General features: G+C 44.6%; 1 protein-coding gene across 2 annotated transcripts in view; it reads left to right on the forward strand.

Moving 5' to 3' along the window:
- LOC126518742 (cysteine/serine-rich nuclear protein 2-like) overlaps positions 1-27,978 on the forward strand; it is a 125,701-nt gene that overhangs the window by 18,868 nt on the left and 78,855 nt on the right. Inside the window, exon 1 of one of the 2 annotated variants that reach the window (XM_055064930.2) lies at positions 26,768-27,172. The exons of the other annotated variant lie outside the window; for it this stretch is intronic. The gene's annotated coding sequence lies outside the window, so the exon portion shown is untranslated. Of the gene's footprint in view, positions 1-26,767; positions 27,173-27,978 lie in introns of those variants that run through there. 2 annotated transcript variants of the gene reach the window in all.

Genomic DNA, 27,978 nt, shown 5'->3' on the forward strand with positions numbered 1-27,978 from the left:
TTTTGAGAGCATGTCAAGTTCAACGAATTATTCACAATCTTTTCTCAAATATAAACAAACAGAAGAATGTAAGCCAATAATAAGAAAATCGAGACAGAATGAACCCTATAACCGGCCTTTCAATATTGCCGTGTTGAGAGCTGCATTGAACACATGCAAAAGCACTGCACCGGGACCTGACAGAGTCAAGTATGACATGATCAGAAACCTACATACTGACACACAAGTTACACTACTACCCGCCGAGGTTGCTCAGTCGCTATGGTGTTGGGCTGCTGAGCACGAGGTCGCGGGATCGAATTCCGGCCACGGCGGCCGCATTTCGATGGGGGCGAACTGCGAAAACACCCGTGTACTTAGATTTAGGTGCACGTTAAAGAACCCCAGGTGGTCAAAATTTCCGGAGTCCTCCACTACGGCGTGCCTCATAATCAGAGAGTGGTTTTGGCACGTAAAGCCCCATAATTTAATTTAAGTTACACTACTCATACTTTTCAACACTATTTGGGCTGCGGGATACCTCCCATCCACATGGAAAGAAGCGATTGGGGTTCCTGTTCTTAAGCAGGCTAAAGACCCTTCCTTGGCGGCAAGTTACTGTCCGATAGCTCTTACAAATTGTCTCTGTAAGCTTTTCGAAAAAATGGTTAATTGCAGACTCATCCATTACCTTGAACTGAGCAATATGCTTGATCCCTATCAGTGCGGCTTCCGAGAAGGGTGCTCCACAACCGACCATCTTGTACGTATTGAAGGAAACATCCATGACGCATTTGTACACAAACAGTTTTTCCTATCCATATTCCTCGATATGGAGGAGGCATACGACACAACGTGGCGCTACGGAATTTTGAGAGACTTGTCAGAAATGGGCATTCGTGGAAATATGTTAAATATACTAGAAAGCTATTTGTCCAATCGTACCTTCCGGGTAAAAGTCGGCAATGTACTGTCACGTCCTTTTTCACAAGAAATTGGTGTACCCCAGGGAGGCGTGCTTAGCTGCACGCTCTTTATCGTGAAGATGAACACGCTTCGTGCTTCATTACCACTGGCCATTTTTTATTCTATGTGGACGACATTGAAATAGCTTTTAAATCCTGTAACCTCGCAGTTTGCGAGAGACAGGTACAGCCGGCTTGAACAAAGTATCAAAATGGGCAGAGAAAAATGGATTTAAAATCAATCCTCACAAAAGTTCTTCTGTTCTGTTTACAAGAAAGAGAGGCCTGGTTCTGGATCCTTGCTTAGGACTGTGTGGACAACAGATACCTTTAAACAAAGAGCACAAATTTCTAGGTGTTATACTTGACAGTAGACTCACTTTCGTCCCACACATTAAACATCTTAAAGGAAAATGTCTGAAAACAATGAACATAATGAAACTTCTATCCCAGACTACGTGGGGTAGTGACAGGAAGTGCTTAATAAATCTCTATAAGAGCCTGATTTTGTCACGATTAGATTATGGTGCCTTGGTATATAACTCTGCTGCCCCGAACGCGCTAAAGATGCTAGACCCTGTTCACCATCTAGGTATCCGCTTGGCCACGGGCGCTTTCAGAACAAGCCCGATTGAAAGCTTATATGCCGAATCGAATGAGGGCTCACTCCACCTGCAGAGATCATACATCAGCTTTACCCCGCAGGGGCGTCTGCGTCAGCAGGCGTTTGGTGTGTTGCGACACCATGTATCCGAGCACACGAGGGTTGGCCTCTCCGGTGTGTAGCCGTGCACGGCACAGCTGTGTCTGGGGAAAGGGGGAACCTGGGGGTTGAGCCGATGCTGGGTGTTTGGACCTTTGAGGCCCCCCGGCGGAGGCAACACACCTCTTCTGCCTCTGCTTCACATAGACGGCACCTCCAGGCTGACCCACCTGGAGTAAATCGGCAGTCGCCTTTTCCTGTCCCCCTGTTCAATCTTTTGCTTTCTCTCTCGCTGTTTCTTCTTTCCTGTCTCTTTATCACTTCTTCTCACTTCCGTATTCTGGGCGGCAAGGGTTAACCTGGTGTAATTATCCAAGCTTGGGTATTTTATATTAGGTTATAGCGGCGATGCATGGCTGGCGTCTGCAGGTATTTTCCTTGTAGCGTCCCCTTGTTGGGCTCGGTGGTGGGTGGCCACCATCGCCGCCGAACTTCCAAACTTTGTATGGCAAACGCTTTTCCCCCACTGCCTGATCGCTCCCTGAAGAGGGGGCGCACCGATGAACAATTCAGCTTTTTTATGCAACCAAAAGAGTCCTTTCCGAAATACCACGTTGTTCACAGTCAACACGAAACTAAGACGGTCCGTATGATATCACCTTTTCTTGTAGCCAAATCCCTCACAGAAGCAATAGGCCCAGGTTATAAAATAACAAAGATGGGAAGCGGTGATCTTCATCTCGAAGTTCGCGACAAGCCACAATACGACAGACTCTCAAAACTTGTAGCGTTTGGGGACATTCCCGTCTCAGTAGGCCCACACAGGACGATGAATACAGTGCGCGGGGTCATATCGGAAGATGACCTTCTCGAACTTAGTGAAAGTGAATTACTTGAAGGATGGCAAGAACAGAACGTTGTCAAAGTGCAAAGGATTAAAATAAGACGAGATAACAAAGAAATACCAACTAGGCATATAATCATAACTTTTGGAACCAGCATTCTTCCTGAATCAATCGAGACCGGTTACTGCAAGCTACGTGTCAGGCCATACATTCCAAACCCGCGTCAGTGTTTTAAGTGTCAACGTTTTGGGCACGGGTCCCAAACCTGCAGAGGGCGTGCTACTTGTGCCAAGTGTAGCTCCATCGAACACTCTTCTGACGTTTGCAGTTCAGCAACCCACTGTGCCAACTGTGAAGGAGACCACCCTGCTTACTCGCGATCCTGCCCTTCATGGAAAAAAGAAAAACAACTAATAGAACTCAAGGTGAAACTAAATCTGACTTTCCCAGAGGCACGCAAGCGTTTCTATTCCAACAATCAGACCGGTCCTTCTTACACCGATGTGGCACACCCAGGGGCAGTGCCACATCGTTTGGCGGCCGCCCAAGTCACTCGGAGAGTGGTGGCGGTCACGCCATCTGCCCCCCTGACTGGAACAGCCAGCGCTGTTCCGTCTCCCGCAAATGAGGGCCAGCAGACCTCCGGCCCTGCAGATCGGCCCACCACTTCCGCGAAAGTGCCCGCCGCGCGGGCAGTATCCACCGCCTCAGATGAGGTGATGGATACGAGCACAAATCCGGCGTCGCAGACTCCCAAGGAACGGCGCAGCTTCCTCGAGCGTGTCTGGAAGATAGAGAGATTTCGTTTCACGGGGCCTGGAAAGGTCTCGTGAGATAATCTAATCTATATTTCTTAGACACACAGCACAAAACACATACATTATGGATACACAGATAATACAATGGAATGTCAGGGGTTTACTCCACAACCTAGACGACATTAAGGAAATCTTACGTAAGTACAGTCCAAAAGTGCTGTGTGTCCAAGAAACACATCTTAATCCTTCACGCACTAACTTTCTCTGGCAGTATGCCGTTTATCGAAAAGACCGCAACGACGCCCTCGCCTCGTCTGGCGGTGTGGCAATAATATTAGATAAGGGTGTTGCTTGCCGGCAACTACAGCTTAAAACACCCCTAGAGGCAGTTGCAGTCCGTGCCGTACTTTTTAATAAGTTGATCACAATTACCTCTGTATACATCCCCCCGAACTACCAACTTTCAAAAACAGAATTTCACACCTTTATCTATGAACTGCCCGAACCCTACATTGTCGTTGGAGATTTTAATGCACACAACACCCTTTGGGGAAGCCGTCGTTGTGATGCCAGAGGACGCTTAGTTGAAAACTTCCTCCTCACTACAGATGCTTGCTTGCTAAATGGGAAAGAACCTACATTTTACAGTGTCGCAAACAAAACATTTTCATCTATCGATTTAAGCATCGCATCAAGTTTACTCTTGCCGCATCTGGAGTGGAATGTGATTAAGAATCCCTACAGGAGCGATCATTTCCCCATTGTCATAAAACTAACAAAAGGTGATAAGTGCTCTCCACATGTCTCCTGGTGGAAAGTCGATTGTGTCGACTGGACACGATACAGGGAGCTGACACATTTGACTTGGAATGATATCTGTAATCTTTCTATGGAAGATGCAGTGGCATATTTCACGGCGTTCGTAGTTAATGCGGTGTCAATATGTATCCCCGTAACAAATGGATCGTCCTGTAAGCGACGTGTTCCATGGTGGAACGATGACTGCAAAAAAGCGCGTAGAAATCAAAATAAAGCTTGGAACAACCTTCGAGACTCTCCAACTACGGAGAATTTGATCATTTTCAAGAAAATAAAGTCTGAGGGTAGAAGAACGCGGCGCCGTGCCCGAAGGGAAAGTTGGCAAAGATATATTTCTAGCATTAACTCTTATACTGACGACGAAAAGCCTGGAACAGAGTGAATAAAATCAAAGGTCGGCAAACTCATCCTCTACCATTAGTAAACATGCAAGGAAATACTCTTCGGGACCAAGCTGACTCTCTAGGGGCACATTTTGAAAACATTTCTAGCTCATTGCATTATTCCGATGCATTCCTTAGATACCAGCAACAAGCTGAGAGACTGCCTCTGGACTTAAAAGGAAAGAGCAATGAATCCTACAGCCGTCCTTTTAATATGGCGGAATTTCAAGCTGCACTACATAGTTGTAATAAATCAGCTCCTGGAACCGATCGAATAAGTTACCAGTTGATTCAACACCCAAACCCAGAAGCACACAAAACACTCCTCTCTCTTTTTAACGCCATATTCTCTGCCAGCTACATCCCGTCAGCCTGGAGGCAAGCAGTCATAATCCCTACTCTCAAAGAGGGCAAGGACCCATCTTTGGCCAGCAGCTATAGGCCTATCGCCCTAACAAGCTGCCTATGCAAGTTTTTTGAGACCTAACCCTCGCCTGGTGCATTTTCTTCAAAGTAACAAGATACTAGATCCCTTGCAGTGCGGCTTCGGGGAACATAGATCCACAACAGATCAACTTGTCCGTATTGAGACAAATATCCAGGATGCCTTTGTGCACAAACAGTTTTTCGTATCAGTATTTTTAGACATGGTGAAAGCATATGATACTACTTGGCGTTTCGGAATCCTTCGTGATCTAGCTATGATGGGCGTCCGAGGCAACTTGCTAAAGGTGATTCAAAGTTATCTGTGCAACCGCACATTTCATGTTCAGATTGGTAACGTCCTGTCTCGTCTATTTACTCAGGAAACAGGTGTGCCACAAGGTGGAGTGCTGAGCTGTACTTTATTCCTTGTAAAAATGAATTTGCTCCATACTATCATACCACATACAATGTTTTATTCCGTATGCGTGGATGGTATCCAAATAGGTTACAAGTCATGTAATCTTAGTATCTGCGAGCGACAAGTGCAGCTTGGCCTAAATAAGTTGTCTAAGTGGGCAGAAGAGAACGGCTTTAAACTAAACCCTGAAAAAAGTACATGCATTTTCTTCTCCAATAAGAGAGGCGTAATACCAGAGCCCGTTATTGACCTTAATGGAGAACGGCTATCTGTGAGTCATGAACACAAATTTCTAGGCCTCATTTTAGACTCCAAACTAACTTTTATCCCACTTTAAAATATTTGAAACTGAAGTGCTTGAGCACAATGAATCTACTGAAGCTCTTGTCCCGCATATCTTGGGGAAGTGACAGAAGATGCCTCTTGAGCTTGTACAAAAGTCTTATACGGTCACGCCTTGACTACGGAGCCATTGTGTATAATTCTGCCATGCCTAGTGCTTTGAAGATGCTCGATTCCGTCCACCACTTGGGTATCCGTCTCGCTACTGGTGCGTTCAGGACTAGCCCCGTAGAAAGCCTGTACGTTGAATCTAATGTATGGTCCCTACATCTTCAAAGAACATATTTAAGTCTTTCTTATGCCGTCAAAGTAAAATCAGATTTCCATCATCCATGTCATTCAGTTATTCACGACCTATCAACGGCTAGGCTTTTCCATAACCGCCCAGGCACTAGGCCTCCTCATTCCCTTCGGTTGGAAGCATTGTCTGAAGAAACGGGCGCGTCGATTTTAGATAATGTCATAATGGCAACTACGCGGCTTCCACCGCCTACGGAGTGGAAGACTATCGAATGTGACCTGTCGTTTGCAAAAATATCAAAACGAGCACCTGAGGCACACATACGCTTACATTTTCTTGAGCTTCAGGAGAAGTATTCTTGTGCTGAATTTTACACGGATGCCTTTAAGTCCCCTTCTGGTGTTGCTTACGCAGCACTAGGACCATCATTTTTAATATCCGGTGCATTGAACCCACACATCTATTTTTACAGCAGAAGCGTATGCAATACTCTCTGCAGTAAAGCACATCAAGCAAACGAACCTGACTAGGGCTATTGTGTTCACAGACTCATTGAGTGTAGTCCAAGCCCTAATGAATGTACGTATACATAAAAACACTGTCTTTAATGAACTGTATACATTGCTATGCTCAGCTTATAGTGCTAAACGAATGATCATCCTATGCTGGGTACCTGGCCACTGTGGTATAAAAGGCAACGAAACTGCTGACGAGAAAGCTACTTCAGTAGCTTTTAGTGACACGGACATAAACATACCCATCCCAGCCACAGATCTTAAAGCATACTTGCGTCACAAGCTGAAAGTACACTGGCAGCAACAGTGGAATGCTCAGATATCAAATAAACTGCACTTGATAAAACCCAAATTAGGATATTTGGTATCGGAGAGAACGTCACTATATCATGAAGTGCTCCTTTGCTGATTAAGAATAGGACGCACTTGCGGCACTCACTCTTACCTCTTGACTGGGGGGTATCCTCCGACTTGTAGTAAGTGCAGCCAAAATCTCACAGTCCTGCACGTTCTTATTCAATGCCCTGCAATAGAAGCACAGAGAAAGAGGTATTTCATTTCTGCATATCGCGAAAATATTCCTCTTCAACCGAAATTTTTTCTTAGCAATGAACCGCTTTTTAATCCGAAACTAGTCTTAGAGTTTTTAGCTGAAACAGACACTCTGGAAATCATTTGGCCAGGGAATTTTTAGCGCACGTATAACAGCCCCTGTACTCCAGGCTTTCTTGAAGCTAAAGTGTCAATGTTATGTTTTGTTGCGTCATGCTTTTAACGAAACCCCATTACCATAGCCCACAGCACTACTTAGTCAGTGTCATTATTTTAGCAACTATATATTTTACGCCATCCACAGCAACCGATTTTAGGCCTTTTTACAGCCACGTCACATATACCATGAGAAATTCATTATCTAATTCGTTGTCTACACCATTCACAATACACTGTTAACATCACCTTTGTCATGGCGCTCTTTGGCCATACCTGGCCCTTGCGCCATAAAACACCACACATCATCATCATCATCAGCTTTACATATTTCCTTAAAGTGCGCTGTATCTTGAGCATCCATGTTTTAATACCGTTACCGATATGACGTGCACTACACTTTTCAGCAATCGCCCCTCTATAAGACAGCCTTTCTCACTGCGTGTGAAGGAGCTTAGCAATGAAATGCATGTCCCACTCCTCGAGCATCGTCTACTGCACCTAACCAAGCTCCTAACTCCTTGGGAGTGGCAGGTGATACAATGTGACATATCCTTTATAAAAGTTACAAAGCACGCTGCTGAGGCCGAAATCAGAGTGCATTTCCTAGAACTTCAGTACAAGCACTCCTGCGCAGAGTTCTACACAGACGCTTCGAAGTCAAATGCCGGGGTATCCTATGCAGCCGTCCGCCCATCCTTCTTGGAATCCAATGTACTGCATCCGGAAACAAGCATCTTTACGGCCAAGGCCTACGCATTACTGTCTGCTGTGAAGCATATAAGAAAATCAAAACTTCCAAAAGCAGCGATCTATACAGACTCTCTAAGCGTCGCGAAGGCCTTAATGTCACTCAGCAAACATATAAATCCCGCATTTAATGAACTCTATTCGGTCTTGGGTAAAGCGTACTCATCTAACCAGAATATCATAATATGCTGGGTCCCTGGCGATAGGGGAATCGAAGGTAACGTTCTGGCGGACGAGATGGCCACGTCAATCGCATCGCAAGCTGTTAACCCTACCGCAGATGTGCCTGTCACAGATCTGAGGCCTTTCTTACGAAAGCAACTGCGAAACCTCTGGCAGTGCACGTGGGACACGCAAACAAATAATAAACTGCATGTTATAAAGCCCCAGTTAGGTTTATGGCCCTCCCCAACAAAATCTCGGCGAACAGATGTCCTATTCTGTCGCCTCAGAATAGGACACACATATGGCACCCATAATTTTCTGCTTACTGGAAGTGAACCTCCGACCTGTGGTAGATGCGGCGAGAGGCTGACCATCCTCCATGTGCTCCTGGAGTGTTGGGAAGCCGAAACGGAGAGAAAGAAACATTTTCCGCTTGCATACCATTATTACATCCCTCTACACCCGGCTATGTTTCTTGGTAAGGAACCGCTTTTTGACACCAAGGCAGTCCTCAACTTCATAAATGATGTTGTCCTACATGTTATGACCCCGCAGGGGCGTCTGCGTCAGCAGGCGTTTGGTGCGTTGCGACACCACGTACCCGAGCACACGGGGGTTGGACCCTCCCGCGTGTAGCCGTGCGCGGCTTAGCCGTGTACGGGGAAAGGGGGATCCTGGGGGTTGAGCCAATGCCGGGTGTTTGGACCTTTAAGGCCCCCCGGCAGAGGCAACACACCTCTTTGGCCTCTGGTTCACGCAGACGGCACCCCCGGACTGACCCACCCGAGGGAAATCGGCAGTCGCCTCTTCCTGTCTCTTTCTACTCGAATCTTCGTCTTTCTCTCTCACTTTCTGCCTTTCCTGTCTTTTTCTCCCTTCCATTTACTTCCTTTCTTCACGGCGTCAAGGGTTAACCTTGTGTGGCTATCCTACCTTGGGTACACCATATTTGGCTATAGTGACGGCGTACGACTGGCGTCGTGCAGACTTGTACACAAGCTCTGCCGCGTCCCCGCGTTGGGCTTCATGGTGGGCGGTTGGCGTTGTTGCCGAACGTACACATTTTTCTTATGGCAGCGCAAGCCTCTATTCTCTATGATCGGCATCTGAAAAGATGCCGCACCGAAGCAACGTTCCAGTTCTCTTTTCTCTCCATCATTTCCCAAGTTCTATATACTTCACAGCGAAAACAACGTACCAGTGAGAAAGCTCTCTCCATTCCTAGTGGCCAAGTGTCTAAAAGAAAAAATCGTACCTACATACAAAGCCTCAAAAATGTCTAGCGGGGACCTCCTCCTAGAACTAAATGACAAAGATCAAGCGCAAAAGCTCACAGAACTTACCAGTATTGGTAATGCAACAGTGACAATTTCACCGCACAGAACACTAAATGCAAGCAGGGGTGTGATATCAGAGGAAGATTTTATTGGCTTGAGCGACGAAGAACTCCTGGAAGGTTTCCAGGAAGAAAATGTTACCAAAGTTCAAAGAATTGTCATCCGTAGGAACAACCAAGAAATCCCCACAAAACATGTTATACTCACCTTCAGAACAAGTGTATTGCCTACCTCGCTGGATGCAGGTTATGTAAAGGTAAACGTTAGACCATATATCCCGAACCCCAGACGATGTTTCAAATGCCAAAGGTTTGGACATGCTTCGCATGCATGTCAAGGACGAACAACTTGTGCTAAATGCAGCTCGAACGATCATCAAACTGACAATTGTACCTCTTCCCCACTTTGTGTTAACTGCAAGGGAGATCATCCAGCTTATTCCCGGTCCTGCCCTTGGTGGAAAAAAGAAAAAGAAGTAATTGCTCTGTCAAAGAAAAAATCTCGTTCTTTGAAGCCAGAAAGCGGCTATCGTACCTTCCGCGAAGAAGTTACGCCGATGTGACGCAGATGGGGGCAGCGTCACATCGGGAGTCCTCCGAGACCACGCATAGTGGTCCCGCAGTGACCCCTCCCGCCCCCGTGGCGGAAGCAGCCGGCGCTGCTCCATCCTCTTCAAAGACCCTGCAGACACCAGTCCCGCAGGGCCCTAAGATCAAGCGAACTCCAAGGCCCGAGACACATGTCTCGGCGCCAAACTCTCGGTCCTCCAGCGCCTCAGAGAGAGCGATGGAGGTCGAAACAAAAACCCCGGTGTCATCGACACCGAAGGACAAGCGCCTTCTCGAGTGCGGTAAGAGTCCCAATAACCACCCAAAATAAGAAGGCTATAACCTAAGGGTTATAGCTCCGTTGTATCTGCCTTCTTCAGATCCATGTCACCTAACATATTTCTGATCTCCCATTCACTCGTTAATATCATTTCTTACCCTTCAATTTTATAATGGCTTTTATGATCCATTGGAATTGTAGAGGTCTCTTACATAACTTAGGTGACATAAAAGACCTGTTATTTAACTTCTCTCCCGAAGCATTATGCTTACAGGAAACAAACCTAGGTGAAAAGCACAAAAACATTTTAAAAGGCTTCACTGTTGTACGGCGCGACCGTACTCAGGCCAACCGGCTGTCAGGTGGTGTAGCCATTGTTCTGCCAGGCGGTATAGCAGCCAGAGAAGTTCCCATTAACACTCACATAGAAGCCGTTGCTGTCACTGTTTTAGCTCACAAAACCATCACCATTTGTTCAATGTACATTCCACCACATTCACATTTTACCGTAAGAGATGTAGAGGTAATTTTAGACCAACTATACCTGAACCTTTTTTAATAGGCGGTGATTTTAACGCACATAACATGTTGTGGGGTAGCAAAACAACTGACACCAGGTGTCAAACACTTGAAGATTTTATCCTAACAAACGCATATGCGTTTTAAACACCGGTGCAGCAACTTACTGCTGCCCAAGCACAGGAGCTAGATTTGCCTAGATCTGGCACTGTGCTCGCCTTCTCTTTTTGGAGATATTCAGTGGAGTGTTATTGACAACCCCTATGGCAGTGACCATATGCCTGCTGTCATTAAAAGAACATCTCCTTTTCCTACCATCCCACTGAGGCCACCCTGTTGGAAACTCCATCTAGCAGACTGGCCTCTCTTTACTGAAAAGGCCACTTTGGATAACATATCGGATGAGCTAACCATAGAAAAAATGAATGACGAGATCACCACCTGTATACTTGCCACAGCAGCAGAAACAATCCCACATACGTCTGGCTTCCTAAGAAGAAATCTAATACCCTGGTGGACGAAGGAATGTATGCAAACAAAAAAAGTACAAGAAAAACGTGGGGTATCTTTCGGTGATACCCAACACAAGACAATGTACTCTCCTTCAAAAAAGCAATAGCGAAAGCCAGGTACACACACAGACAAGCTGAAAGACAGTCCTGGAAAAATTATCTCTTCAATAAATAGCTCGATAACTTCCAAAAGAATGTGGGATCAGGTTCGTAAGTTTAGAGGTGACTACGCTCTTTACACGATACCCATACTTTCACCCCCAGACACACAAACAAATTTAGTAGAACAAGCAGACATATTAGGGCAGCATTTTCATGATATATCAAGCTCGGTAAACTATTCTGCTGCATTTCTAAACCCCTCAGGGGCGTCTGCGTCAGCAGACGTTTGGTGTGTTGCGACACCACGTACCCGAGCACACGAGGGTTTGGCCCTCCCGCGTGTAGCCGTGCGCGGCTTAGCCGTGTCTGGGGAAAAGGGGATCCTGGAGGTTGAGCCGATGCTGGGTGTTTGGACCGTTAAGGCCCCCCAGCCTCGGCTTCACGTAGACGGCACCTCCAGACTGACCCACCTGGAGGAAATCGGCAGTTGCCTTTTCCTGTCCTCCTCTCCAATCTTCGTCTTTCTCTCCCACTTTTACATCTTTCCTGTCTTCTTCACTTCTTATTACTTCCGTATTTCCTGGCGGCAAGGGTTAACCGTGTGTAATATATCCTGTCTTGGGTATATATATATATTAGGTTATAGCGGCGATGCATGGCTGGCGTCTGCAGGTATTATTCCCAACCTAGTAGCGTTCCCTAGTTGGGCACTGTGGTGGGTGGCTACCATCGCCGCCGAATTTTCGAGTGTTTACATGGCAAACACTTTCCCCCCCCTCCAAGATCGCCCTAAAAACGAGGGCAGACCGAAGCTACATTTCAGTTCCTATTAAAACCAAACCATGACACCTTCCCAAAGTTCCATGTCCTTCACAGTGAAGGCAACACAACTATTAGAAAACTATCACCTTTCATAGTATCCAAATGCCTATCAAACACGATCGGATCAGGCTACAAAGCATCATAGATGGCAAGCGGAGACCTCCTCCTCGAACTAACAAAGAAAGAACAAGTCGAGAAAGTCAGTGAACTCAAAAGCATCGGTGACACTACCGTCACAATTTCTCCACATCGCTTGCTCGACACCACTAGCAGAGGAGTAATATCAGAAGATTTCTTGAACCTCGGTGACGAAGAGCTCCTTGAGGGATTCCAGGAGCAAAATGTAATCAAGGTACAAAGGATAACACTTAGACGAAACGACCAACAGATCCCCACAAAACATGTAGTACTCACATTTGGTTCTAGTACTGTGCCAAACTCACTCGATGCAGGCTACCTGAAAATCAATGTCCGACCATACATACCGAACCCAAGGTGGTGCTTCAAGTGCCAGAGGTTCGGACATGCATCACAATCATGCAGAGGAAAGGAAACATGCGCGAAGTGTAGTGCCAACAACCATCCATCTGACAACTGCAATGCTCCCGCAAAATGTGTCAATTGCAAGGGCGATCATCCAGCTTACTCGCGGAGCTGCCCTTGCTGGAAAAGAGAAAAAGAAATAATTGCAATAACTGTAAAGGAAAAGATTTCATTCTATGAAGTGAGGAAAAGGCTAGCGCACTTACCTCAAGTAAGCTATGCCAGTGTGACGCGGCAGGGGGCAGCGCCACACTGGTCTCAGGAATCTACAGGGTCCACGTCCGGTACTCCTGTAGAAACCCCAACCGCCCCCTTGTTGGCTGCAGCCAGTGCTGCTCCATCAGAAACGAAGACGGGCCCGCAGACAACAGTGCCGCAGGGCCTGAAGTTGAAGCGTACCCCACGGCCCGAGACGCGCGTCTCAGTGCCTGGCTCTCGATCGTCCAGTGCCTTGGAAAAGGCAATGGAGGTCGATCCGAAAACCCCAGCGTCATCGACGCCAAAAGACCCGCGCTCCTTGGAGCGCTCACAGAAGGAGAAGCATATTATGCCTACGCTGAGAAAGGGAAAGGTAACCTGAACGGTTACCGCCCTTCACAAGAGTAATCAGCTTTTAAATACATGTCACCTACAATTTATAAGCTCACATACATAAGTATTTTTTTTTTTCAATTCCAATAAGATGGCTTTGATCATTCATTGGAATTGCAGAGGACTAATTCACAATCTAGGTGACATCAAAGACATCATAAATAAGTTCTCACCAGTTGCATTCTGCCTTCAAGAAACGAACCTGGGACCCAAACATGCACATTTTCTGAAAGGTTTTACTGTCCTAAGAAAGGACCGCGAGCACTCCAGCCGTCTATCAGGAGGTGTCGCTATTGTCGTCCAAGGCGGCATCCCTACACGGAACGTTTCACTAAATACTGCGTTTGAGGCAGTAGCTGTCACCGGTTTAACTTTTAAGACTGTCACCATCTGTTCGTTGTACATCTCTCCCCATACCCATTTCACAACTCGAGACATGGAAAATTTAATTAGCCAGCTGCCAGAGCCTTTTGTATTAGTTAGAGATTTTAATGCTCATTGCACTCTTTGGGGCAGCGATAAGAATGACCAAAGAGGACAACTTATCAAAGATTTCATTTTGACAAACAACATCTGTCTTTTAAATTTAGGTGCACCAACTCATTTTTCACTGAGTTCACATACTTTTAGCTGCATTGATTTAGCATTTTGCCCTCTGGATATGTTTAGCGATTTTAAATGGGACGTACTGGAGAATCCATATGGCAGTGATCATTTACCTGCTTTAATCCACCTTACATCAACACTACCCATTATATCCCACAAACCATGCCACTGGAAGTTACAAATGGCCGACTGGGCTGTTTTTACGGAAAGTGCCAGGCTGGAGGAACTTATTTTAACAGACCTAAGCATTGAGGAAATTAATGAAAAGTTTACCAATTGCATAATTTCTGCAGCTGAAAAGGCCATTCCGCAATCTTCTGGCGTGGTTCGGAAAAACGTGAATCCTTGGTGGACACGTGAATGCACCGTGGTAAAAAAGCAGCAAAATAAGGCCTGGGGAATTTTACGCAGATACCCAACACAAAACAATTTTCTCAATTTCAAACAAGCCAAAGCGAAAGCTCGATTTATTCGGAGACAGGCGGAAAAATTGTCCTGGCAGAAATATGTATCTACAATTAACAGCACCGTCACATCCAAAAGGATGTGGGACCAGGTCAGGAAGTTAAGGGGGACTACTCACCATACACGATACCCATACTCACACTTTCAGGCACTCAGACAACACTACAAGAACAAGCGAATATACTTGGGGAACATTTCTATAACGTCCCTAGCTCGGCTAATTATACAAACAGGTTCTTAAAATACAAACTGTCAGCAGAAAAAGAGAAACTACCAACTACTTGTATCTCAGGGGACGAATACAACGCTCCATTTGCGTTACAAGAGCTTACAGGGTTCTCTGTGCTGGCAAGAAAACTGCAGTAGGTCCTGACCGGATCCATTATTCCATGCTTGCACACCTGTCCCCAGCATCCGTAGATTCTCTCCTTAAATTTTTCAACAAAGTATTTGAATCGGGAATTATGCCGAAAGGGTGGAAAAACGCAATAGTTGTGCCTTTTTTAAAAACAGGTAAATCCCCCACATCCCCAAGCAGCTTTCGACCCATTGCCCTGACATGCTGTTTGGCGAAATCGTATGAAAGTGTCGTAAATGCCAGATTAACTTTCACGCTTCATATACGAGATTCCATTGATTTTCATCAGTGTGGCTATAAAAAAGGGTGTTCGACAGACCACCTCGTCCAACTTGAACACAAAATACGTGAAGCATTCTTACACAAACAGCACTGCCTGGCAGTGTTCTTCGATTTAGAAAAAGCGTATGACACCACCTGGAGGTTTGGAATCTTACGTGACCTCGCCGCGTTAGGTATCCGTGGCAAAATGCTAAACTGTATCGCAGATTTTATGTCCAACAGAACATTCCAAATCCGTCTAGGCACTGTGCTCTCCCGCACGTTTATCCAGGAAAACGACGTGCCACAGGGTTGCGTACTTAGCACAACACTCTTTATAGTAAAAATGAACTCTGTCAACAAAGTCATATCCACCTCTGTTATGCACTCCATATATGTTGATGATCTGCAAATAGCGTGCCGCGCCTAAAACTTACCAACATGTGAAAGGCAGCTCCAGATAACAATAAATAAACTAATGGAATGGGCTGAGAAAAATGGCTTCCGCTTCTCAGAAAACTGTTACAGTGCTGTTTTCGCAAAAACGAGGGTTGTACTTAGACCCGGATTTAAAATTGAATGATGTTGTGCTGCCGGTAAAACAAGAATATAAATTCCTGGGAGTAATCTTTGACAAAAAACAACTTCCTTGCCCACATTAAAGCACTAAAGATTACGGCAAATAAAGCATTGAATATCCTCAAAGCGTTATCTCATAAGCACTGTGGTTCCGACCGAACGTGTCTTTTACGTATTTACCGATCTCTTGTTCGTAGCCTTTTAGACTACGGCTCCATTGTTTACGGCTCAGCCAGACAGTCCTACATCCAACGACTTGATCCAGTACATAACCTTGGACTGCGACTGGCAAGTGGTGCCTACAGAACTTCACCTGTTCAAAGTTTATACGTCGAGTGTAATGAACCCTCCTTACAGCAGCGCAGAGCATTACTCACTTTTTCCTATGTACTAAGAATTCAGTCATCACCGCAACACATTTGCTACAACATCCTCACACAGTGCAACTCACGCCTACTTTATACAAATAAACCGAACATGATTAAGCCGCTTGTCCTGCGATATGAGGAATATGTCCGGGATTACGACATTCCTCGCGAAGTGCTCCAGCTTGCCAGAAAGCCAAAGCGTTTGCCCCCGTGGCACGACTTTCAACCGTTGTGTGACTGGACATTAACACATTTAAAGAAGAAAGACACCCCACACGAACACATTATATAAGAATTCCGTGCTCTTCAGGACAAATATCAAAATAACATGCAATATTACACTGATGGCTCTAAAACGAAAGAACACATGGGTGTGAGGGTCGTAACGGAAAATTGGGAAAAAAGTATTCGATTGCCACAACTCGCCTCTGTTTTCACGGCCGAAGTTTTCACTATATGGGTTGTAGTTAAAAAGATTATTGCTGATAAACACAAAAATGCAGTCATATACACAGATTTTTTAAGCACACTGAAGGCTCTACATCTGAAACCTGAGTGTGAACCCCTGATTGGAGACATTTTAAACATGATGGCTTTTAACGAATACGGGAGGTCAATTCGTTTCTGCTGGGTCCCAAGCCATGTTGGGATACCGGGTAACGAAGAAGCTGATAGATATGCATTGATGGCAGCGCACAAAGAAATTACAAACACAACACTCCCATATAATGATAGCATCCGTGCAATTAGAAAAGCCTTCACGGTAAAATGGCAGCGCGAATGGGACCGTTGTGCTGACAACAAGCTACATCTCACGAAACCCATAGTTGGCGAGTGGAAGTCATGCTATCATCAGGAGCGGTTCATCAAAGTAGTTTTATGCCGACTACACATTGGGCACACACACCTCACACACAATTACTTACTTACGAAAGAAGACACACCAACATGCGAGAAATGTCGACAGCCACTAACAGTTATGCACATATTACTCCCATGTACGCAGACTGAAACACACAGACGAACACTTTTGCACAAATTATATCAACTACACATACCTTTACACCCTGCTCTAATTTTAGGTGATGATCCGCTAGTCCCATTATGTGATGTCCGTAAATTTCTAGACGACACTGGATTTTTACATAAAATATAGATTACTAACACAGCTTTTTCCTTCATAAACGGGATTTTAAAACACCTCGTGTTTGGCGCAGCATAGCCTTAGCTGCTTTTGCGCCATTAAACCCCATTTAACTAACTAGCATTTCTAAAATATAAGCAATCAGTGGAAAAACTCAAACTTCCGAGCACTGGAAGTTCAGAGAGACCGTATAATGCCCCCTTAACACTACCGGCAATCAATAGGGTAATCACCACTGACAAAAAAACAGCACCTTGTCTGGAAAGAGTACATTACGCAATGCTTGCTCATCTATCTCCTAATGCAGTTGAAACCTTGCTTCATTTTTTTAATATAATCTCGGAAACGGGAAAAATGCCGAAAGAGTGGAAGAAAGCCATCATTATCCCTTTCTTGAAAGCTGGAAAACCTCCAACAACAGCAACCAGCTACAGGCCTATAGCACTCACAAGTTGGCTCGCAAAGTCTTATGAAGCCATTATAAACATAAGATTGACATATGTCCTTCAAACGGAAAACCTTCTGGATAACCATCAGTCTGGGTACAAGAAAGGTTGCTCGACAACGGACCACCTAGTCCGGCTAGAACATGAGATACGTGCGGCCTTTCTACACAAGCAATATTGTCTCACAGTTTTCTTCGATCTTGAAAAGGCGTACGACACAACATGGAGGTTTGGTATCTTAAGGGACTTAGCAGGTTTAGGAATCTGAGGTAGAATGCTCAAATGTCTAGCTGATTTCATGTCGGACCGAACATTCCAGGTGCGTTTAGGAACGGCACTGTCACTTGTATTCATTCAGGAAAATGGTGTGCCACAAGGATGCGTATTAAGCACAACATTGTTTGTGGTCAAAATGAACTCGGTGAATAAGGTGATTCCATCATCTGTAATGCATTCATAATGCATGATGATCTACAAATTGCGTGTCGTGTATCGAACCTTACATCCTGCGAACGGCATATTCAAATTACACTAAACAAACTAACACAGTGGGCGTCTGAAAACGGTTTTCGTTTCTCAAGTGAAAAAACTATTAGTGTTGTCTTAACACAAAAAAGAGGCCTACAACCAGATCCCACCCTTAAGCTACAAGAAGCCACACTACCAGTAAAACAAGAACACAAGTTTCTGGGTGTTCTGTTTGATAAAAAGTTAAACTTCCTGGCACACATAAAGAGCCTTAAAATAAAAGCGAACAATGCACTTAACATCCTCAAAGTCCTCTCCCGGAAGCGCTGGGGCTCTGACCGTGAATGCCTGCTACGCATCTACCATACTTTGGTGCGCAGCATATTAGATTATAGTAGCATCATATACGGTTTAGCCAGACAGTCTTACGTCCGTTGACTTGATCCAGTTCATAACCTTGGACTGCGACTGGCAAGTGGCGCTTACAGAACATCGCCTGTCCAGAGTTTGTATGTTGAGCGTAATGAACCTCCTCTACAGCAGCGCAGAGTGCTACTAACTTTTTCTTACGTACTAAGAATTCAGTCCTCACCACAACACATATGCTTCAACATTGTCACACAGTGTAACTCACACTTACACTATACAAACAAACCAAACATGATTAAGCTGCTTGTCCTACGATATGAGGAATATATTCGGGATTATAACATTCCTCGCGAAGTCCTTGAGGTTGCGAGAAAACCACAGCGTTTGCCCCCGTGGCACGATTTCACACCGTTATGTGATTGGACATTGACACATTTAAAGAAAAAAGACACCCCACACGAACACATTATACAAGAATTCCGCTTTCTACAGGACAAATATCAAAATTACACGGAATTTTACACTGATGGCTCTAAAACAAAAGAACACGTGGGTGTGGGGGCCGTAACAGAACATTGGGAAAGAAGTATTCGTTTGCCACAGCACGCCTCTGTCTACACGGCTGAAGTCTATGCATTATGGACTGTGGTTAAAAAGATAATCGCTGAAAAACACGAAAACACAATCATATACACTGATTCGTTAAGCACGCTGAAGGCTCTTCACATGAAATCCGAATGTGAACCCCTGATTGGGGATATCTTAAACATGATAACAATAAACAAATACGGCAGGTCAATTGGGTTTTGCTGGGTACCAAGCCATGTTGGTATACCGGGTAACGAAGCAGCGGATAGATGCGCATCAATGGCAGCGCACAAAGACATAATAAACACAACACTTCTATATAAAGATAGTATCCGTGCCATTATGAAGGCCTTAACGTCAAAGTGGCAACACGAATGGGACCATTGTACAGAAAACAAGCTACATCTTATTAAACCTGTAATCGAGAGTGGACATCATATAGTCACCAGCAACGGTTCTATGAGGTGATCTTGTGTCGACATCGAATTGGACACACGCATTTGATGCACAATTTCCTCCTCCGAAAAGAAAACCTGCCAACCTGCAAAAAATGCCTTGAACCTCTTACAGTCATACACATCCTAATAACATGTCCACACATCGACACACTGAGACGGAGGTTTTTACACAGCCTATATAATTTGCACACTCCATTACACCCTGCCCTATTACTAGCAGATGACCCCCTAGTGCCATTTGCTAATCCGTTCGATTTTTTAGAAAAATCTGGTGATTTACACCAACTATAATGTAATACAGGTTTACCTACTCTAACGTTGCATTTCATTTTGTCTTGTTTCTGGCGCAGCATGGCCTTAGTTGCCTTTGTGCCATTAAACCCAAACCAACCAACCAACCAACCTACATGTTATAAGCCCATTAACTTCGTAGAGCATCCTCGTTCCAGAGGATGCCGCTGCAATAATTGTTTTGCGTAGCACATGCCTCCAGGCTCTTGTGTTTCAAGGGCTCTAAGGAGGCAGTAGTGCTCTAGCCAATCTTATAACCTGATATATTTTACACATCGTATCATTCTTCTGAAATGGATCTTAATGTTCGTAGTACATGTCATACGTCATCGCCATATTCTTATTATACAGATTTTATGCACTTTAGAGCGACTATTTTTAAGGCCCCTTTACAGCCACGTCACACCAACTTCATAGAAATCATAATTACACCGCAAACTCATTACCACAGACATGGCGCTCTTTGGTCATACTTGGCCCTTGCGCCATTAAACATCAAACATTCATTCATTCATTCCTTGCAGACAAGTCCGTAGCTTGTCGCCAGGTAGCCTTACAGACACCCCTCGAGGCAGTGTCAATTATGGGGATTCTTTTCAATAAGTTGGTAACTGTCTGTACGATATATATATCCCCAAGCTATCACCTCCAAAAAGCAGATTTCTATAATCTCATAAATCAGCTCCCGGAATCCTACATACTTGTGGGCGATTTTAACGCCCACAACACGTTGTGGGGAGATGCGCGTTGCGACGCAAGAGGCCGACTCATTGAAAACTTTATTCTGACCTCTAGTGCCTGGCTGTTTAATAAGAAGGAACCAACATATTACAGCATTCAACACAATTCATATTCATCTATTGACCTAGCAATGGGCTCCGCTTCCCTTCTCCCTCATCTGGAATGGAATGTGATGAATAATCCATTTGGAAGTGATCACTTCCCTATAACTTTAAACTTAATAACGCAGCATGACAGCCCTCCCCGTCCTCCCATTTGGAAATTAGCATCGGCTTACTGGGAGCATTTTAAGGAAGCAACTCATTTATCACCCGATTTTATAAACAATTTTAGTATAGACGATGCTGTCGCATATTTTACTGTTTTTATTTGTGATGCTGCTGAAAAGTTTATCCCGCAAACGAATGGAGGCTCATCTAAAAGACGTGTTCCCTGGTGGAATGATGACTGTAGAAATGCAAGAAAAAGGCAGAATAAGGCATGGAGCATATTGCGCAGATCGCCGAATACAGAAAATCTAATTGAATTTAAACACATAAAATCGCAGGGAAGGCGAATACGACGCCAAGCGAAGAGAGAAAGCTGGGCGAGGTTCCTTTCAGGTATAACTTCGTACACACAGGAGGCGAAAGTTTGGAATGGCGCAAGGAAGTTAAAAGGGCAGCAAATAAATCCGTTGCCTCGGGTGAACTATCAAGGGAATACCTTAGGAGAACAGGCAGACACCCTAGGGGAGCACTTTGAGCATGTGTCAAGCTCAATGCACGACTCCAAATCCTTCAACAAATACAGACAAATAGAAGAACGTAAGGCATTTGAGCGGAAATCCCCACAAAACGCACCATACAACTGTCCTTTCTGCATTGCCGAGCTGAGAGCTGCCTTGATCATATGCAACAGCTCTGCACCGGGACCCGATAGAATAATGTACGACATGATTAAGAATGTACACATTGACACACAACTGTCACTACTTGCACTTCTTAACACTATTTGGGCTGCTGGATATCTTCCACCTGCATGGAAAGAAGCGATTGTGGTCCCAGTTTTGAAGCAAGGTAAAGATCCTTCGTCAGCGGCAAGGTACCGCTTGATAGCTCTCACGAGTTGCCTTTGTGAGCTGCTTGAAAAAATGATTAACCGGCAACTCATACATACCCTTGAAATGAACAAAATACTTGATCCCTACCAGTGTGGCTTCAGAGAGGGTCAGTCCCCAAACGACCATCTCGTGTGCATTGAGGGGAATATTCGTGACGCGTTTGTACACAAACAGTTTTTCTTATCGATATTCCTCGATATGGAGAAGGCGTACGACACAACATGGCGGTACGGGATCTTGCGAGACTTGTCGGGAATGGGCATCCGTGGCAATATGCTAAACCTGATAGAAAGTTATCTGTCCACTCGTACCTTCCGCGTGAAAGTCGGGAATGTAGTCTCACGTCCATTTATACAGGAAACAGGTGTACCCCAGGGAGGTGTGCTCAGCTGCACACTCTTTATAGTTAAGATGACTACACTCCGCGCTTCATTACCACCAGCTATATTTTATTCCGCGTACGTAGATGTGTGTGGACAACAAATACCTGTCAAGAAAGAGCACAAATTTCTAGTTGTAATACTTGACTCTAAGCTTACTTTCATCTCGCACATAAAATTTCTCAAAACTATATGTCTAAAAACAATGAACTTGCTGAAAATGCTGTCTCAGACAACATGGGGTAGCGACAGGAAATGTCTAATGAATATCTACAAGAGCCTCATTCAGTCACGGCTAGACTATGGCGCCACAGTATACAACTCTGCCGCCCCGAGCGCACTAAAGATGCTGGATCCCGTCCACCACCTCGGTATCCGTCTGGCGACAGGCGCATTCAGAACTAGCCCGATTCAAAGCTTGTATGTAGAATCGAATGAGTGGTCACTCCATATGCAGAGATCATACATCAGCTTCACGTATTTTCTTAAAGTGCACTCTAATCTTGAACATCCGTGTTCTAAAACTATTACCGATTTGACGTGCACTGCACTTTACCATAATCGACCCTCTTTGAGACGGCCTTTTTCATTGTGTGTGAAGGAGCTTAGTGTGCAAATGAATGTCCCACTCTTCGAACATTGCTTAATGCCTCCAGCGAAGCAGCTACCTCCGTGGGAGTGGCAGGTCATTCAATGCAATATATCTTTTGTAAGACTTACAAAATATGCACCAGAGCTCGAACTTCGGATGCATTTCCATGAACTGCAGTCAAAGTACTCCTGTTCTGAATTCTACACCGATGCATCGAAATCGCGTGTTGGCGTGTCCTACGCGGCTGTTGGCTCCTCTTTTTCTGAATCGGGTGTATTGAACCCCCATACAAGTATCTTTACCGCAGAAGCGTATGCAGTACTGTCTGCGGTAAAACACATAAAGAAATTAAAACTGGGCAAAGCGATAATATTCACGGATTCGTTAAGTGTCGTAAAAGCACTGATGTCCTTGAGAAAGCACAATAATCCTGTTTTTATTCAACTGTACTCGTACTTGTGCAATATTTATTCATCTCGCAGACATGTAATAGTATGCTGGGTTCCTGGCCATAGATGCATCGAGGGTAATGTGCTGGCAGACCAAAGGGCCACATCAATTACATTGCAAGCTATCAATTCTACCATTGCTATTCCTACCACAGATCTTAAGCCTTTCTTGCGAACTAATCTGCGAAGCCACTGGCAACACTTGTGGGACAGCGAAACAAATAATAAGCTTCACCTGATTAAGCCAAATTTAGGTTTCTGGCCTTCCGTTACAACATCACGAAGAACTGACGTCCTATTCTGTAGACTCGGAATAGGACACACATATGTTACTCACAATTTTCTGCTTACTGGCAACGAACCTCCTACCTGTGGTAGATGTGGTGAAATGCTCACCGTCCTCCACGTCGTGGAGTGTCGGGAAGCCAAAAGAGGAAGAAAGAAACATTTTCCTCTAGCATATCGTTACTGTCTCCCTCTCCATCCTGCTATTTTTATAGGTAAAGAACTCCTTTTTACCACCAAAGCTGTCTTGGATTTCTTGAAAGATGTGGTCTTGCGTGTTAATAGCCCAAAATGTTTCGTAGCGCATCCTCTCTACAGAGGATGGTGCTGTGATATTAGTCCTTGTATAGCACGCGCCTTCAGGTCCTTGCGCTTCAAGGGCTCTGTTACGGCGGTAGCGCTTTTAGGAATTTTTAGCCTGTGACTAATTTTAGTGCAGGCCCTCGGAAAGATCGGCACACTTTTGTTTTTTGTTGGAACTCTGCCTAAACGACGGCAATGTTATTAAAGTGATGGTCGCCAATGCAGTAGTCGACTGGCACCCACAGAGCACAAAGCATTTCATATTGACTTCTGCTTAGATAAGCTTAGTGTTTGCATGCACAGTCATGGTGCTGTTATCGTTTCTGATGCCGCTAGTTAAACTGTGACAGGTAACTTTGGCGACATAAGAGTTTTTCACTCTTTGAAGTAAGCTGATCGTATGTTTACTTGTTGCAGCTGCAGTTGATTGGCTACAACAGCAAAAGTGCACAATCCAGCCACTTAATATTTTGATATCTGAAAGGGTTATCGACACATTCATTTGCTGACTTGACTGCTGTGCTCATTTGGTGCCAGCAGCTATGGAAGGAAGAAACGGGAGTGCCTTGGAAAGCCACAAAGAATAGAGGCGGCTGAGAGCACGGTGCACCACTGGGTGTGTGTTATCGCTGGGACATTAGTTGGCTCCATCGAATGCATTGCAAGATTTCGAGAAGAGCCGGCGCTCCTGTATATTTTACTTCGTGGACTGGAGACACTTTGACAGCCATAGCAATCTTTATTGTGTGCTAGGAATGTAGTTTGTGGACAATTTTTTGGGGGATGTGGGGCAAAGCGTTGCACAGTAGCCAACTGAGAAAAAGGTCCGTTAACAAGGGTGCATTCCTCAGCAACAAAGTGATAGTCAATATGACGTATAAGAAAATTTCTGCTTCCTTATGGTTCAGGGAAAAAAAGTTTCTTGCGAAAAAGAAATTTGGGCCAGTTACTCACAAGCCACTATTTTTTCTCTAAAAAGGCACTGTGAAACTTCATATTTCACTTTGTTTAGAAATGAGAACATATTTGATATTCGAAGGTCATTTTTCTCGAATGTTCATATTCAATTCGAAAATGTCACTTTCGAACACCCCTAGTTAGTATAGATAAGATAGGAAATGGATGTAGCAGTTATTCCAGTTGTCAGTGAAATCGGGCAGGTCATGTAATGCGTTGGGTAGGATGACAGGTGGTTTGTGACGGAATGGTTGCCAAGGGAAGGAAAGTGCAGTCGAAGAGGATGGCTGAAGGGGTGTTTGTAGGCTGACAATTTGCTGGGGCAAGGTGTGCTTAAATTGTGCCTACTGTAAAACCCAGAATATGGGTCGACTCCCCAAACTTTAATTCTAAAAAAATGTAGGGGAAAAAAAAAAAAGAACACGGTATAAGCAGGTAAAAAATGACCGGCATGTAAGAGCAGGGTTGACTTTTTGCCATGTTATTCTAAAAAAAAAGCTCGACCTATATTCTGGTTTTTATGGTACTTGAATACTAATATTCGAGAAATATGACCTTTGAATATTGACTTGAATAATGAGTATTTTCTCATTACTAAACAAAGGGAAATATGAATTTTGCGTTGTAGTCCATCTAGTTAAAAAAAGATGGTTCACATTATTCGTTGTATGCCAGTAATGTTCTTCACAGAAACTGGATGTGTCCAGAACTGTGGAGCTTGTATGTGACCTTTCAGTTATTTGGTGCACCGTAGCAGTGTAATTAAGCATGAGAACAGCATGCTCGCCCATTTTTGTACACTGTCAAGTTTGGTGAAGAATTGAACTGTGCGGTAAATTTCATCAAGTGGTAATTAAAGCTTATACATACTGCACGTCGGTTTAAAGACTAGAATGAGATTGGTCATATAATGCTTTGGCTAAATTGACAACAAATTCATAGGATGCCTAAATGTGAAGCATTCTTATTGTCTGGTTGTACAAAAGTTGCTGCTCCATGTCTTCGCTGAAGACCTCTTGTTGGGATTGGTGGTTGGGGTCACACAGAGGGTTAATCTTAGCATATGCTGCCGGTACGTCTTGAAAACGGGTGGCTGGCCTACGCTGCTGGGGCGTCACATGGAAGCAGGGCAGGGTGCATGACGACAGTTGCCGGCTTGGCAAGGCATATGAGGTTGTAAAGTTGCCCTACTTTCCACTGTGTGATCATGTCCACGTTGTGTTCCTTGTAAAAGCGAATATATAGTCATAGCAAGAACTGCGTTAAAAAATTTCAACGTTTTCCAGCTGAGGGAGAAGCAATCTAGCTATGACATGCCACAGGTAATATCAGATGAGTGACCTTATATGTGTTGGCATTCAGGGGTTGAAAACATTAATTTTCTCAGCTGCATATGCATACATGTCACATACTTTGAAGCATGCTCATAATTGGCACCACCATGATCTGTGCTAGACTGCTGATTGATTGATGTAGTTCCTATAGTGACACAGCCGCAGTTGGGGGCTCCGGGTCAATTTCAACCACCTGGGGTTCTTTGATGCATGCCCAGTGTTTGGTTCGAATCAAAATGCAGCTAGGTATCGAAGTCACAATCTGCTAGCATTTGCAGCTGAATGGTGCGCTCACCCCCGCCTGCTTGTAGCACCTTTGCTGCTGCCGCTAGTCACAGCCCAGTGTGTTATCGTGTGCATGAACATGTTGCAGTAGTAATCGTGTTCCAAAATGCGCCTTTCAGTCTCTAGTTGCAGTGCTTGGCCCAGGTGCCCTCGTGGTTTAGCCATGGAATGCCACGTGCCTGTAGCTGCCCATGTGCGGCAGGAACGTGCCTGTTGGTTGGGAGGACGCAGAGCAGCGCGTGCCATCGCTACTTGTTTCCGTGTAAACTTAGCCTCTCGTATGCTTCCCAAACGTTCATTTGCAGCTGCTTCCGTGTGCCGTCGTATGACACAGGCCATATGCGATCCCATGCTGTGCAATCCAATGCATAACTGTGTAGAGAAAACCACAAATGCAGAAGGCAGACAAATCTGAGACCCTCTATTTATTATTCTGCTCCATGCATGACCTACAAACTTCATCTGCACTCAGGTGATCTTTGTCATTGCCAGCACTGAGTTGTCACCACTGCTCCCCTGCCACTAAAGACTGAGTCATGCCATTGGACACTTTTGGATGATGCTGGCAATGAGAGTTGTTGGGAATGTGCCATTTCCAACTGCTCGTGGAACCGACTTGTACAGGCTGAAATGTAGTTTTCGGTGCCAGGTTCCATAAAGGCAGGTTTGAGATGGTCGATGGAAACAACTCTGTCACAGCTATCGATTTGTAGCATAAAAGTATTTGGTTTAAGCCGTTTGGCACGGACTCGTATGGCCTGTAAACTTTTCCTGTCAACTGTACCTTGCACTGCAAACAATGGCTTTCCAAGGCTTTCAGTGTTCAAGTTCATGAGGCCATGATAGAACATTGGGATCTACAGTATTGCCACTCTTTCAATTTTTGCATTGCAGCCATGCATTTCACAACACATGAAAGATATTCATACTTTGTGAAGACATACTTGAGGTAGCAGCCAAGAACAACAGTTGCATCACCGAAATGTAATAAGCCTGCAATCTTCTGAAAGCAGTGGGATGGTCACATGTTGCTGGCCATATAGGTGCTGAGGGAGCATGCTGCAAGTCTGAGGTATATACATTTCATTTACCTCACACTCTGAACTTGACTCTGAATTTGCAACAGATGATTTATTAATTATATTTATTGTACCTTAAACTTATAGGCGTGCACAGATGGCAGTATTTTGGGGTTCTAAATCTTGAAAAGCGACTGAAAGAATAAAAACTTTTTGAACTGCAGCATAAATTCTGCTTTCAGAGCAGAATATTGCCGTGTGTGCATTGCTCTGTGCACCTAGTATTTCACCACTAGAATGTCTTCTGTGTTGCATGCCAAGGGTGCAACAGCTGCCACTGGTTATGCTATTCATAGCACTGTCTGGTGCCATGTGGGCATGGTGTCTACTTCTATGACTTTCCGAGCAGAGGGTTGCCATGTGTGCATTGATTTATTTCTTTGCCAGTGAATAGATTCACAGAATTATCATTATGTTATTGCACTTGTGTTAAATGCCATTCTTGCACCATAAACTTTGTTCATGTTTCCACCAATTCAATGGTGACACAGGCCTGACTACTTGGACTCTATGAATGACATCACTAGTGTAGTGCAATCTCAAAGCTATGTAAGCACCATCGATTGCTCTAAGATGTATTATTGTGCTCAGTGCGAGCTACAATGCATGACCACTTTGCCAGACGCTTTTGCATTGTAGCTCATACTGATCATGATAGTACAATGATGCATGCATTAATAGCAGACAGGCTCAAGCAGTGGGATTCGATTAGACAATGACTGATCAAGCCTGCCACTATTGTTGTCGCTTAAGTGTTGGTTTGTCTTCATTGCACAAGTTTTCCCAATAAAGAGCTGCA

This window comes from Dermacentor andersoni, chromosome 1, assembly GCF_023375885.2.
Source record: "Dermacentor andersoni chromosome 1, qqDerAnde1_hic_scaffold, whole genome shotgun sequence".
In the NCBI taxonomy this organism is placed as follows: Eukaryota; Metazoa; Arthropoda; class Arachnida; order Ixodida; family Ixodidae; genus Dermacentor; species Dermacentor andersoni.